The sequence below is a fragment of the Typopeltis vanoorti genome, chromosome 6 (assembly GCF_054136105.1).
Source record: "Typopeltis vanoorti isolate ZY-2024b chromosome 6, IOZ_Tvanoo_1.0, whole genome shotgun sequence".
NCBI lineage: Eukaryota > Metazoa > Arthropoda > Arachnida > Uropygi > Thelyphonidae > Typopeltis > Typopeltis vanoorti.
In genome coordinates, this window is record NC_143554.1 from 6,514,416 (window position 1) to 6,528,977 (window position 14,562).

General features: G+C 37.1%; 1 protein-coding gene across 3 annotated transcripts in view; it reads right to left on the reverse strand.

The window, feature by feature from the left end:
- Nucleotides 1-14,562, reverse strand: part of LOC150105263 (protein alan shepard-like) — a 323,518-nt gene that overhangs the window by 16,767 nt on the left and 292,189 nt on the right. The gene's annotated exons all lie outside the window — the stretch shown is intronic.

Consider the following 14,562-nt stretch of genomic DNA (forward strand, 5'->3'; position numbering starts at 1 on the left):
ATCATTCTTACATTTGTCTCTGTATTCTCTAAGAGCACAAGCTGACTTATTTGCAAGGAACCTTTGATGTGCTTTCTTCTTTTCCTTCGCTGCCTCTTTAACTTCGTGTGTCCATCACGGAGGTCTGATTTTTCTATCCTTGCACATAACCTCACCACATGCCTGAATCAATCAGGGTTTTCTTCAAAGACTGCCACTGAATCTCCAAGGTTTGGTTCCTGTTCTCAAACTCTTTCATTTTTCCTTCAATAATCTTTGTGTATTTTTGTTTACAGTTCACATATGAGAGCTGCTCAACTTTTATTCGCTTTATAACTTTTTTACATGTTATTATTTTTAATATGAAATTCAATTTTATCCTGTTCAAGACTAAATAGTGATATCACTTCCAATTTCAAATCCTCTGTAGACTCTGGTTTTCTGGTGATGTTTTCTCCCTGCACCAGGGAGAAAACATCACTATCAACAATAAAATAATCAATGAGACTTTTCTCATTCCTTGCCTCTTCTCTCCATGTGAATTTGTGCACATTTTTTTCTTGGAACGTGTTAGTAATAACCAGTCCATCTCCTGAGCAGAAATCCAACAGGTATTTGCCATTATTATTAGCTTTGCTCTTTTCTCCAAATTTTCCCAAAACATTTTTGTATGTCTATCGATCATTTCCTACTCTGCTATTTAGATCCCCAATAAGGACCAACATTTCCTTTTTCATCGTGTCATTTGCTTTTTCTAAAGCATCAAAAAATTCCTCCACTTCTACCTTAGTAGAACCTTCTGTGGGACCATAAACACAAATGTCTCATTGTCCAGTTCCCCATTCTCATATTTGCGCACATTACTCTACTTGAGACTGCCTGCCATTCAAGAAGATTAGCCTCGTATTTTGTATTGAATACTATGGCTACCCCTTCTTTTCCTTGATTGTCATTGCTTGAATATAACATTTTGTATTTATTGCTCAGAAAGATATCACCAGTTTTTGTCTTTTTTGTTTCAGTCAACCTTATTATGTGTATCTGGTACTTATCTAATTCCTCAGTTAGCTCCATTTCTTCGCCATTCCGGCTTCTTATGTTGATAGTACTGATCTTGAACTCTGGTGATATTGAGTTCTGATGTGCTTTCAGATTTGTTCCAGTGGCTGACTTTGTTGAAAAGTGTTATGAATATATATTATCTACTAATAATTGTCAGGACACCCCTATTATTGGAAGTTATAGAACATTCCAGGTTTATAACATAAAAACTGGTATACAAATAGTAGGAAGCAGTATTTCATCATACTAGTGGAATACAGGTGGTGGCAACATGATGTGAACTTAGTGACTTCGAGAGAGAGAGAGAGAGAGAGAGAGAGAGAGGTGTTATTGTAAGTTGTCACATTGGTGGCATGTACGTATGTGTCATTGCCACTCAGGCTGGAGCATCCAAAATCAACAGCTGGCAATGTCATCAACAGATGGGATTCTGGAGTCACTAGTGCAGGAAATCACCCAGGGTGGCTGCCGAAAATGACTGACAGGATGGTGTTAAAACGGGTAGCACGCAAAAACTGGCTACAATCACACAGACTATCGGTGATGAGTTCCAGAGTGCCAGTAACATCATAGTTAGCACTAATACTGTACGAAAAGAACTCCATTTACCGGGTTTTCCACAGAAGAGCAGCAGCAGCAGCAGCACACAAGCGGAACATCACAACAACAACAAACAGGGCGACTTGTCTTGCCTGGTGCAAAGAGCATGTTAACTGGAGAACTGACCAGTGGAAAATGGTACTCTGGAATGATGAATAAAGGTTCACCTGTTTCGATCTGATGATAAGGTGTGGAGGCAGCCTGGTGAATGCTTGTTACTGCAGTGTGGTGTACCCACAGTAAAGTTTTGTGGTGAAGGAGTAATGGTGTCGGGTGCATTCAGCTGGTTTAGAGTGGGACCATTGGTCGTTGTTCGTGGTTCCATGAAAGCAGCTCAGTACCTTAATATTCTGGATAATCAGGCACTGCTAACACTCTTAAGTTTTTATGGAACAGACCCATGTTACTATCAAGACGGCAATGGCACAAAGCGCTGTTATGAAGACATGGATGTTAAACGACTACCCTGACCTGTGCAGGGTCCTGACCTCAGTCCCATCAAAACACTTATGGGACGAATTGGAGAGACAACTGAAGTCCATAGCAGCACATCCTTGATCTGTCGCCAAACTTACTGCTGCTTTGCTGGTGGAATTTCGACAAATTCTACGTGATGTCTACCACACATTGGTGGATAGCCTCCCTCAAAAGGTGCAGGAGGTGATCCAAGCCAAAGGTGGACATACCCAATATTAGGGTTCGCCTGCTGGTATCAATTGTAAATTGCCAGGACAATTATTGGTAGATAGTGTATGCTTAAATAGCAATCAATCTAAAATTTTGAATTCTTAATGCAAGAAATCTAGCAGAGAAAACTAGCCTGTAACAGATAATTTCATACTGTTACCACCCAGATGGTCTTAAGCAAGACCAGCATTACAGAAAAGAATATAAATATTTATTTTATAAATAAAACAATGAACAATTTTATATCCAACTTATAATCTTATTACTGTTTGCCCTAGTCAGGGTGAAGCTACATTTGAAGTAGCACACAAACTCTTGTGTTCTGAAAACTTAAACCTGTTGGCAAACACCCAGGAAGAAACAGTGGCTTGCTGACCTTCATATTGCAAGAACAGAAGTCAGTCAAGTCATCCACACAGAGGACATTATTTACAGCTTAAGGACCTTGTAACGAGGATAGAAGTGATATCATCGTTATACAAAACTAAAATAATACTGATATCATGGTGCGGTTTGATGTCATTCTTTATTTACTAATATCCTCCTTTCTGACACTTTAACTTTAGTTACAAATGTTTTCCACCAAGACACCAATGATATCTTCACTTTTGCCACCTTACTTGGCATTATATCATATTTAAACAGAAAGAGAGAATCCAGTTTTCTATACTCCCATCGCATGTTCCCAATGGCTCTTTCTCAGTTTACAGTTCACCTCCCAAACGATGTGGCATTATTTAAACTCTTGTCAACAGAACCTCCATCACAGAACTGTCCAATGGCTACAATCCCAAAAAGATTAACAAAGTTGTTCCCCGCATCCCTCTCAACATAGATTATAGTAATGCTATTACTATTCCCTTATATATTAAAAAAAAAAAAAAAACTCTGCACTGTTTTCAAACCTGATTTGAAGTCCACTCTCTCCGTTCCATGTGTTTTCATAATATGGACAAACTGGAAGATCTGATGCCATGAAGAACACAAGAAATACATCTGATGCCAACTATATGGTCAGTCACTTTTAGCTGACCATTCCTTGGATATCTTACACAGAATCAAAATGCTTCACTACAAAAAATACTTTTTTTTTTTTGTTAGAATCAGCAGCAGATTTTAAAAAACCTATTATAAATATCACTGTGTTTAAACAACCCAAGATTTACGAAACATCAATTCTTAAACATCCTGTCCAACACCATGGCTAGCCACCAGTGACCATAGAGGGTGCCCCCCCTTATAGGACTTCGGGCCTCTTGTCTAATATCTTCTACTTATTATTTTGTGTGTTTTCGTGCGCTACTACACTACATTTTTATTGTATCCTAGAAAATGTCTCTGTGACATGAAATACTGAAACTATAAAGTTGTGCTTAATTATTTCTCTGTGCTGTATTCATTCCATAAACCTAATTAGTGCTTAAACCAGCACTAAAGCCTTAATACTCAAAAAACAGAGTTAACCATTTCTTCCAACATCTTGCACAGACAGCGAGCCTTTGCAATTTATTGGAGTTTTTGGATTCTTAAATGGCTTTCAAAAGGATAAGTCTCCTACATCCAGAGGAAGTCAGGAACTCATTAAGGGAGGCCACATATCACTCACACTACATAATATCTTCTCTTGAATTCATTCATTCAGATTATTTGCACTCACAACCCTCAAAAGGCAAGCCATTCCAGTTACACTGCTCTATAAGAGAAAAACTTGGCTTTGACTCCTTTCTTGACTGCATTAATTCTCAACTTGATAGCAGAGAAATGAAAGCCAAAATGAGTAGAAGTACATCATGAAGACAGGGATTCAGAGGGCAGTTCATTTTAAGCTATCTGGTGTGAGATAGAGGCCAACAGGACTAAATAAGTAATAGCTTGCTGTTATAATCTGGGATGCAAGGGGGCAGGGGGGGGGGGAATGGAAATGGTATGCACTTGCAAATTAGCATGAGTGCAGGTCAAGTAATTATTATGGGGAGATTTCAACTATGGAGACATAGATTGAGAAGGAATGGCCACAGGCAGGGAAGGAAATGGAATTTATACAGCTGCTGAGAGATAAAATACCTGAGGCAATGTAAAGGAAGGGACACGACGTTCAAGAGTGCTGGATCTGATCATTGCATCAGAGAACTGTGAGATTTCCAGATATGCAGAATTTTCTGTTAAGAAGTAATGCAGGTGATTATGACAAGCTGAGGAGTATGCTATCAGCAGAAGCTATGGCATAAAAATTTGGAAGGAAGAGATATTGTTGGAGCATGGGAGGTGGTCATGAAGTGTTTGAAGAAAGCCGTATCTGAACGTATATCTAGAGTAAGAAGGATAAGCCAGGTGGATGAATGGCTTCACTAAGCTGGCATTGCACACAAAGAAAAGGTTGTGGAGGGATTATAAAGAAAAGGTGATCAACATGTCCATGAGAAGTATACTGTGTAGGCAAGAAGGGTGACTAGTATGGCCTTCCATACCATTTGAGAGTAGCTAGCTGATGAAGTCAAAAGAAATACTAAACAATTCTTTTGTTATGTGGCAAGTAAAAGTAAGAATGACTATGGAAGGATGTCTTTAAAAACTGCTGATGGTGGGGAGGTAACAGAATCATAAATAAAACAGCTGAATTACTGAGTGAAAATTTTGCCAGAGTGTACCATTTATGTGGGGACACAGCAAGATGTGACATTGACTGATAGGAATAGAGATTGAAGAAATGGAGGTGCTTAAATTGCAGAACCTAAATACGAACACAGCCATGGGATCAGATGGCATATCGTCCCATGTATTATGAGATTGTGTAAGGGAATTTTCAGCTCCTTTGACCAAGCTGTTTATTTTAAGCCTCAGTACTGGGAACATGCCAATGGAGTGGAAAGAGGGCAAAAAAGTCGATTACATAAAGGACGCTCCTAGACAGAAGTAGCCAATTATGGGCTAATCAGGAGTGGTGGTGGTTAAGGGATTGGAGAAATTGATGAAAGAGAGAATTCAGGACTGGATAGATAAGAATATGATACTCTATAAAGGACAATATGGTTTTGTGGCAGGTAGATCTAGTCCTAGTTGTTTACTTGCTTTTTATAATAAAGTGACAATGGAGTTGGATAAGGGATATGGCCACTCATTGATATTGCTAGACTTCGCAAAACCATTTCATAAGATTTCACATAGAACATTATTACATAACCCTACAAGGGAAGGATGTTAGTAGTGAACAGGAGATAGTTTAGGTGCATCGAGAGGAAGCTATATTCGATTGTCATAGACAGGCTTATACATTGGTTTTGCATTACTAAATCACTTAAGGAATTGAACAACGTAGATATGAATATAAATTAAATTATACTTTAATAAATATTTCCGATATTTTGGCAACGCCACGTTGCCATCTTCAAAAGGAACTTACAAAAAAGGCATGTGCACATAGGCACTACAAAACAGTAACTGAGAATGAAGTGATGAAGCTATTGTTCTCCTAAAAGTCCTGATGGTGCCCTCTAGTGGGCTAAGTAGATGTTCTTGGCCGTTGGGCTGAAGGTCTGCTGATGTAAGCTTCCCAAATTTGGGGCAGTCGCATACAACCAAATGTGTTGAGGTTTGGAGAGTTTCTTAGGACTGAGGCTGATTCCATAAATAGTTTTTTGAGGCTGATTCCATAAATAGTTTTTTGAATTTGTATTAGCTTTCTTCCACCGTATTTTGTGGCGTGTATTCAGAAAATAGAAAATAGCCACAAAATACGGTGGAAGAAAGCTACAGTAATACACCGTAGCAAATACAAATTTGAAAGACTATTTATTGGAATCAGCCTCAGCCCTAAGAAACTCTCTCCAAACCTCAACAAATTTGGTTGTATGCCACTGCCCTAAATTTGGGAAGCAGACCTTCAGTCCAATGGCCAAGAATACCTACTTAGCCCACTAGAGGGCATCATCAGGACTTTTAGGAGAACAGTAGCTTCATCACTTCATTTTCAGTTACTGTTTTGTAGTGACTACATGCACGTGCCTTTTTTGTAAGTTCCTTTTGAAGATGGCAACGTGAAGTTGCCGAAATATTGGAAATATTTATTAAAGTATAATTTAATTTATATTCGTATGAAAGTTGTTCAATTCCTTAAGTGATTTAATAATATATTCAATTGTGTAGCTCAGGTAAGGAGAGTTGATCATGTATGAGTTAGATGGGTGAGTAATATCATTAAGCACCAGCTTCAGAAAAAGAAAATACTGTGGAGGGTATATAAGGAGAAAGGTGAAGAGCAAACTCATGAACAGTACAAGGATCAAGCAAGAAAGGTGACCAGTATGGTAAGGAAGGCAAAATCTGATGAGAATAAAACAGCTGAGCAGGTCACAGGAAATCCTACAGTTTTTTCTACAGATACCCTACAATATTAAACTTAATTAATTTCTTTCATGCTCATACTCAGACATCCACTGTGAGAGCCAAAAGGATTAGCATCGTTTCGCATCTTCTGTGATGACCAGATTAAGCATCACCAAAGAGGATTCGGACTAAGTCCAGAAATTGAAGGACACTGCATAACATTTTAATATGGAACAGAATGGATGTTATTGCTCACTCAAATGGATTTACCATAACTTCTGCAACATCTTCTTACTCTCCCAAATTAGAACTCCTAAAAAAATTAAACTTAATTAATTTCTTTCATGCTCATACTCAGACATCCACTGTGAGAGCCAAAAGGATTAGCATCGTTTCGCATCTTCTGTGATGACCAGATTAAGCATCACCAAAGAGGATTCGGACTAAGTCCAGAAATTGAAGGACACTGCATAACATTTTAATATGGAACAGAATGGATGTTATTGCTCACTCAAATGGATTTGCCATAACTTCTGCAACATCTTCTTACTCTCCCAAATTAGAACTCCTAAAAAAAGCAGAACAACAACCAAAAAACATTGAAAGCTGCTTTGCTTCAATGCTGATCAGCTGCTGTAGGACTAGATAACATCCACTATGGAATTATAATATCCATAGTGGATATTATGGAATCAGAAGACTCATTATGGAAGATCCATTATTCAAACAATACCTATCATACCTTTCCTTAAATTTATTCACCACCCTCCAAGCAAAAAATCTAGTCCTAACACCCTTTTCAGCTACACTCTTACACAACTTCCACTTGTGACTCTTTGTTCAGTCTCGTCTTGCCATGTACTGAAAAACGTTTTCAGTGTCAACTCTATAAAATTCCTTTAATAATTTCTATCTTTTATCTAACTCCTCTTTTTTGCCTATTAGTTAATTCTTGAAGCCTACAGACTGTCAGTTTTCTCATAACGAGAATTCTAAAGACCTGCCACAATCTTTGCCATTTGCCTCTGCATCCTTTCCACAAGTTCATCCCCACAGAATCCAGGAGTCCAGATCTGTGCACAGTAGTCTAGATGTAGCCTTACATAGGGGGAAAATAAACTCTCTATCTCTTCTTGTTAGTGTGTTCTTCAACAATCACATAGTCTAATGTGCTGTTTTGATTACCTTTGCAATATGTCCTCTAAACTTCAATTCCCTGTCCACAATCACACTCAAGTCCCTGACTTCATCAGTTTCCTGCAGTTCAGTTCCATCAATAGAACACACAGCTTTGGATCTCTCCCCAAAGTGCATCACCTTACAATTAGCCACATTAAACAGCCATTTACTATAACCTTTACCTATACAGCTAATCGGTTTAAGTCTTCCTGCAGGATCTCTACGTCACCTTCATTTACATCACTTGCAATTGCTCTTCCCAGTTTAGCATCATCAGCAAACAGCTGAATATTTCTTGTCAGACCATTTCTTTTATCAGATATACAAATTAAACAAAAGAGGACCAAGTACCGAGTCTTATGGTATACCACTAGTCATCTGCCTTGAACTCAACTCCTCCATAAACCACTCATTGATATTTATACATCAGCCACCCTCTAATCAAAATTACCACATTCATATCCACCTCACTTGCTCCAATTTATCATTATTCTTACTATGGGCACCTCCAGTGGGTCAAAAGACTCATTGCAGGTGACCTAAACTATCCACACAATTTATCAAACCTCACCTTGAACCCATTAACAGAAAAACACTCATGACTGACTCTGGCAACCCAATCACAACTCTCCAAGTAAAAAATCTAGTCCTCACACCCTAACTAACCACATTTTTAATCAACTTCCAGGGATGACCTCTTGTTCTGCCCCTATAACCAAGTGGCAAAACATTTCCTCTGCATCAATCCTATAGCTTAAATATTTCTATCATATCCCCCCCCCCACTTTTTTTTTTGTCTATCAGCCAACTTCTATAGCCAAAAACCTATCAGTCTTCATCAGGAATGTTCCACAGACCACTCACCATCTTGTGTACTTACCTCTGAATCCTCTCAACAACTTCCTCATCCTAAGGAGACCAAATCTAGACATATCGAAGCCTTATAAAGAGGACCAACAACTTCCTTATCTCCACTTGTTAGTGTGTTCAATAGTCAGGTAATCTTATGCTACCTTAGCAATATGTTTTCTAAACCACTTCTAAATTACTAGTTTCATCTATTTCCCGGAGTACAGATTCATCAACATAGTACACAGCTTGTAATCTATTTATCCCAAAAGGTATAACTTCTCCACATTAAACTGATGCCCATTATCTTTTGCTCATACTGACAGCCTATTTAAATCATCCTGCAAGCTCTCCAAATGAACAAATTAAACAGTAGTGGTCCTCGCAGAAAACCTTGTAGCACACCACTAGTCACTAGCTTTTCCTGGATTCTACACTTCTGTATACCTCTTTGTTTATACCAGTGTAAGGTTTTGCTTTTGTCAGTTAATATTCGTATTAACAAAAAAGAAGCTAATTTTAATTCCCAAAGTCAACTGAAAAAGAAAACTGTTTTGTAACATTTCCACTTGTTTTAGTGAAACATGATAGTTCAATGGAATCTTTTTGTAATGATGTGAATGTTAATGCTCAATATTAATCATTTCTATCCTAGAAAGCTCTTAAAAAAACTCTAAAATGGTGGAAAGAGTGCTGTAAAAGGAATTAGAGATGATAAAGGTGCCATGAAAACTGGACAAAAAGATATCCTTGATGTATGGAGTAAATGTTCAAAAAATTGATAAATGAAATAAGCATTGAACAGCACAGTGGTAAAAAACACTCAACAGGGATGCAACCAGGAATGCATATCCATGCATGAATCGGAAAAAGCCATCAAAAGCCTGAAATTTGGAAAGGTAGTACCGGGAGATGATATTCGACCAGAAATGCTGAAGTATGGTGGCATAAAAGTCTTACAGTGACTGCACTGCATAGTTCAGAAGACCTGGACAGAGGGACGAATTTCCGATGATTGGAGTACACCTCTCATAGTACCCATATATAAAAAGGGAAATAAAACTGAATGTGAGAATTACAGAGATATTTCCCTACTGAGTATTCCTGATAAGATTTATGCAAGTATACTTGAGAAATGGTTCAGAAGAATTGTGGAAGAAAAGCTTGGTGAAGCACAAGCTCAACTCAGAACAAATAGAGGCTGTCAGGATCAAATTTTCATTTTACGACAAATAGTTTAGAAATCATGAGCATGTAATAAAGATCTATTTAAGTTTTGTAGACCTGCATAAGGCATATACGAGGGTAGTCTGAAAAGTTCTCAGCCTCAACCATAGATGGCAACACTATCAGCAAGTTTTTTTTTTTCTTCTAAGTTAGTACATCTGTCATAAGCATCCATGTAAAATTGCAAGTCATTCTATCAAGTAGTTTGTTTTATACAGCTGTTTGAAGCAAAAGTGTTGAAATGGATAAAATTGGGTATCGTGCAGCTATAAAATTCTTTGTGAAAGAAGGTTTAATGCCAAAAGAAATTCATTCAAAGTTCATAAAAGTTTATGGGCACTCTTCTCCTTCATTTCTGACAATTCAGAAATGGGCTGCCGAGTTTAAATGTGGCAGTACCAGCCTAGAAGATGATCCACATGAAGGATATCCAAAAAGTGTAACACCACCAGAAATCATTGATTTGGTGCATGATATGGTATTGGATGACCGGCGAGTCAAAGTGCATGAAATTGCTGAGACTATAGGCATTTCAAATAATATGTAGGCTATATTTTGCATGAAGAATTGCACATGAAAAATCTTTGCGCAAGATGGGTGCTCACAGCAGATCAAGATGCACACAAATCTCTGAACAGTGCTTGGAAAGTTTTAACAAGAATAGAACTGATTTTGTGCGTCGATTTATTACTATGGATGAGACTTGGATTCACCATTACACATCAGAATCAAAACAGCAGTCAAAACATCGAACAGAAGCTGGTTGTTCAGCGCAAAAGAAGACAAAGTCAGTTCCATCAGCAAGAAAGGTCATGACATCGGTGTTTTGGGATGCTAAAGGCATTTTGTTTATTAATTATCTTGAAAAGGGCAAAACAATAACTGGGGAATATTATTCCGATTTTTTTAACCAGACTAGACTAAAAAATTCGTGAAAAAAGACCTGGTTTGCAGAAGGAAAAAAATCATCTTTCATCAGGACAATGCACCTGCCCACAACGGTGTTTTGGCAATGTGGAAAATTAAGGGATCTGCACTATGAATTGTTGGAACATCCACCCTATTCCCCAGATTTAGCTCCTTCTGACTTCTATCTCTTCCCAAAACTAAAACTCTTCCTCGCTGGTCAAATTTTTTTTTTTTTTTTTTCAAATCAAGAGGTGATTGCAGCTATAGAGCGGTATTTTGAATATCTTATTGAGAACCACTATAGAGATGGGATAATAGCGATGGAGCATCGCTGGAATAAATGTATTAGTCTTAAGGGAGATTATGTTGAAAAATAAAAATAATTTCGAAATTATAAATTCGATTTTTCATTGTTAGGTTGAGAACATTTTAGACCACCCTCGTATATGACAAAGTGCCAAGAGAAGAGCTATTCAAAACGCTACAATTATATGGTGTCAATGGGGCATTATATTAAACAATATACTTAGTCTTTATTTGAGCTGTATGTCAGCATTTAGAATTGAAGGAAGAACAAGAACATGGTTTGGTGTCAGACAAGGATGTACATTATTCCATCTGTTATTCATTATCTATATGGATCACATTATTATTATTATGTGACACCTCTAGGGAGTCCAAAGACTCATCGAGGGAGGACACTTACTCTACAACTCTTTCCATCAACTACACAAACTGCAACTACACCAACGCCATCTACCATCCACCACCATCACTAGTAATTTCAAAGAAAATTACAAACATCTATGCCCACTGCAGGATTCGAACCTGCAGACCTTTGAATGGAGATTGGATACGCTAACCACTCAGCCAACCAGACCGGCATTATGAAGGAAAGTGGTATTAAACCTAATATCAAAATTGAAGATGTTATGCCAACTCTTTGTTTTATGTAGATGATGTTATACTTCTAAATAAATTCACTACAAGTCTGCAAGATTTCCTGATGAAATTGAATAACTTCGGTATAAAAATCAGCAATAGCAAGACAAAGACAATGAAAATAGGCAGAGACATTGAACATCTCAAGTGCATTGTGAATGGAGAACCTATAGAACAAGTAAAATGTTTCAGCTACTTAGGCACAATTTCTAGTGAAGATGGTAAATTAAAGGAAATAGACAACAGAATCAACAAAGCTGGCATGGTAGGAAGTCAACTGAATACAATTATAGGGAATAAGAGAGAATTTAGTCAAAACACTAAATTAGCTATATACAACACTGTGTTTGTTCAAACCAATTTTAACTTATGGATCTGAGAGCTGGATTAGAAATAAAACACTTCACCAAAGACTAGAGATGATAGATATTAGAAACTCCTGAGAAAGATCAGAGGCGTGAACAGATATCATTGGCAATATCATATTAAAAATCAGGATATTAGGAAAGAACTTGACATTGTTAGCATCGGGAGTGTGTTGGCAGAGCTAATCTCAGGTGGTATGATCACTTAAATGGAATGGGAGAGGAAAGATTAGGAAAACAAGTGTTCTCTGTCTTGGCAGGAAAAACACCCAGAGGAAAACCAAGATATAGATGTATTGATAGTAAAAAGTATCTTAGAAGATAGAAATATAATCTGATAATTTCGGAGTCTTGACAGATAACAGATTAATTTGAAGGAAAATTATTGAGCAGTTAGTAATGACGTAAGTTTTTCATGTAGTACTATCATATCTTGTACACCTTTTGAGGGTCCATGTCAGGAATTTGATGATGATGACGACGATAGCTATCCCAACAAATAACTGGGATAGCTATCTCCTTAAACTGTAATTGAAAACAATTACAGTTTAAGGAGATTTCAAAAGTGTGGAGGACGGAAACATTAAGGTAAACTGACCATAAGAGAGCTGCTTAAGTACATTTGTCAGTTATACACATTATAGATCAGAAGTATGCTATTTATATAACAAAAATGAACAAAATCAGAATCAAAAAAAGATCAGAAGTATACACATTATAGATCAGAAGTATGCTATTTATATAACAAAAATGAACAAAACTATGAAGTAAACAATATTAGTTGAAGTGGCTTAATATTGGGATTCTTTAAGAAATTGGAGAATTTTTCATAAATCATTTTGGTTGCATATCAAGAGTTAATCACTTTCTTAAATACTATGCCTAAATTCAATAAAGAAGAACATGTGATATATGACCAGTGCAATAGTAGCAATTGGTTATTAAGTAAAAAAGTATTATGTACCAGGTTCGCCTGTGAATTCCTCAATGTAGGAATGGTTTTATTAGTGACAGCAGTCACTTTCGTGAGACCTATTGCATGACATACATAAGAAATCTGGAGAAGAAATCAAAACACAGTTGCTGTAAACTACAGTTCAATATAATCGCATATTTATAACTGACTGAAAAAAAGAAAGAAGCAAGTGACAAAAGTTGGCCAGGATTGGGGAGATGACAAGGAAATTATCTTCTACATATGATTTGAGGGGTTTCACATTTCTCTGTACTAACTTAAAAGAACACGACTGCTGCCCAAGCATCCATGTACTCTTAAGCGGTGCAAGCTAAGGCAACTTAGCTTGCACCACTTAAGGATTGCATTCTCATAAACTCTCTGCGGAAATTATGGAATTCATTGTTTCTACATACATTCAGCTTTGAAATAATGCTGGATCTTTCGTATCCACTATTTTTAAGTAATTTATGTCACTGAAATGAAGCCATGGCTTCTTTATTAATAAGGAGAATCGTATATTTTGTGGATATCTATTTAAATTATAAAAAGGTTTAAATATGTCAACCAACAGAATGATTAGCAAATATATGGAAGCGAAAGAACAGGTGTGAAGAGATAGTTCCATTAGAGGCAAATGAATTACTAATAATTTACAATTGTTATATTATGTATTTGTGTCCAATAAGTTGCTGGGATGGAGCATGGATATATATGCTCCATTCATGGGATGGAGCATATATAATTCAAGTATATGTGTCCACTGTGGAGGGTGCAGATACATTGAGAGATTTTACAGAGATCTAAAATTGATGAAGTACCTAAACAGGATATACTCATCATTGCAGGAGACTGGAATGCAAAGATTGGCAGAAGTAACACAGGATGGGAAAAGATTATGGAAAAATTTGGATATGGAAAAAGTAGAGAGATGCTTCTGGAATTTGTCGTAAATGGACATGGTGCTCCTTCGATGGTAGGCATAGGAATATGATCAACCTGATATTAATAGATCAGAAATGGAGAACATCAGTTCAACAGTACAGATCATTCCATGGAGCTGATATTGATTTGGACCACAGCTTAGTGATTGCGAATATACAACTAAAACTGAAATACAAAGGAAAGTTCCAAAAGGCTAGAGACATCTCAAGACTAAATGAAGACAGGCTAAGAACAGCATATCAAAACATACTGAAAACTAAGCTTAAGACCACAAGTGAAAAACAAAATATAAACACAAGAGCAGAACGACTGACTACAGTACTAAAAAAAAAAGAAGTAATTCCTGAAAGAGAGAAGATCAATAAGAAATGGATAACTCAGGAAACCCTGAAATTGGTACAATAGAAAAGAGAACTGAAACTTAAAAGAGATAATTAAGAGGCAGCAGCCAGTTATACCATCAAAAATGCAATGAAGTACAGAAAGCAGCAAAGTCTGATAAAGCCAAATGGCTGGAGGACCAATGCAAAGACATTGAAC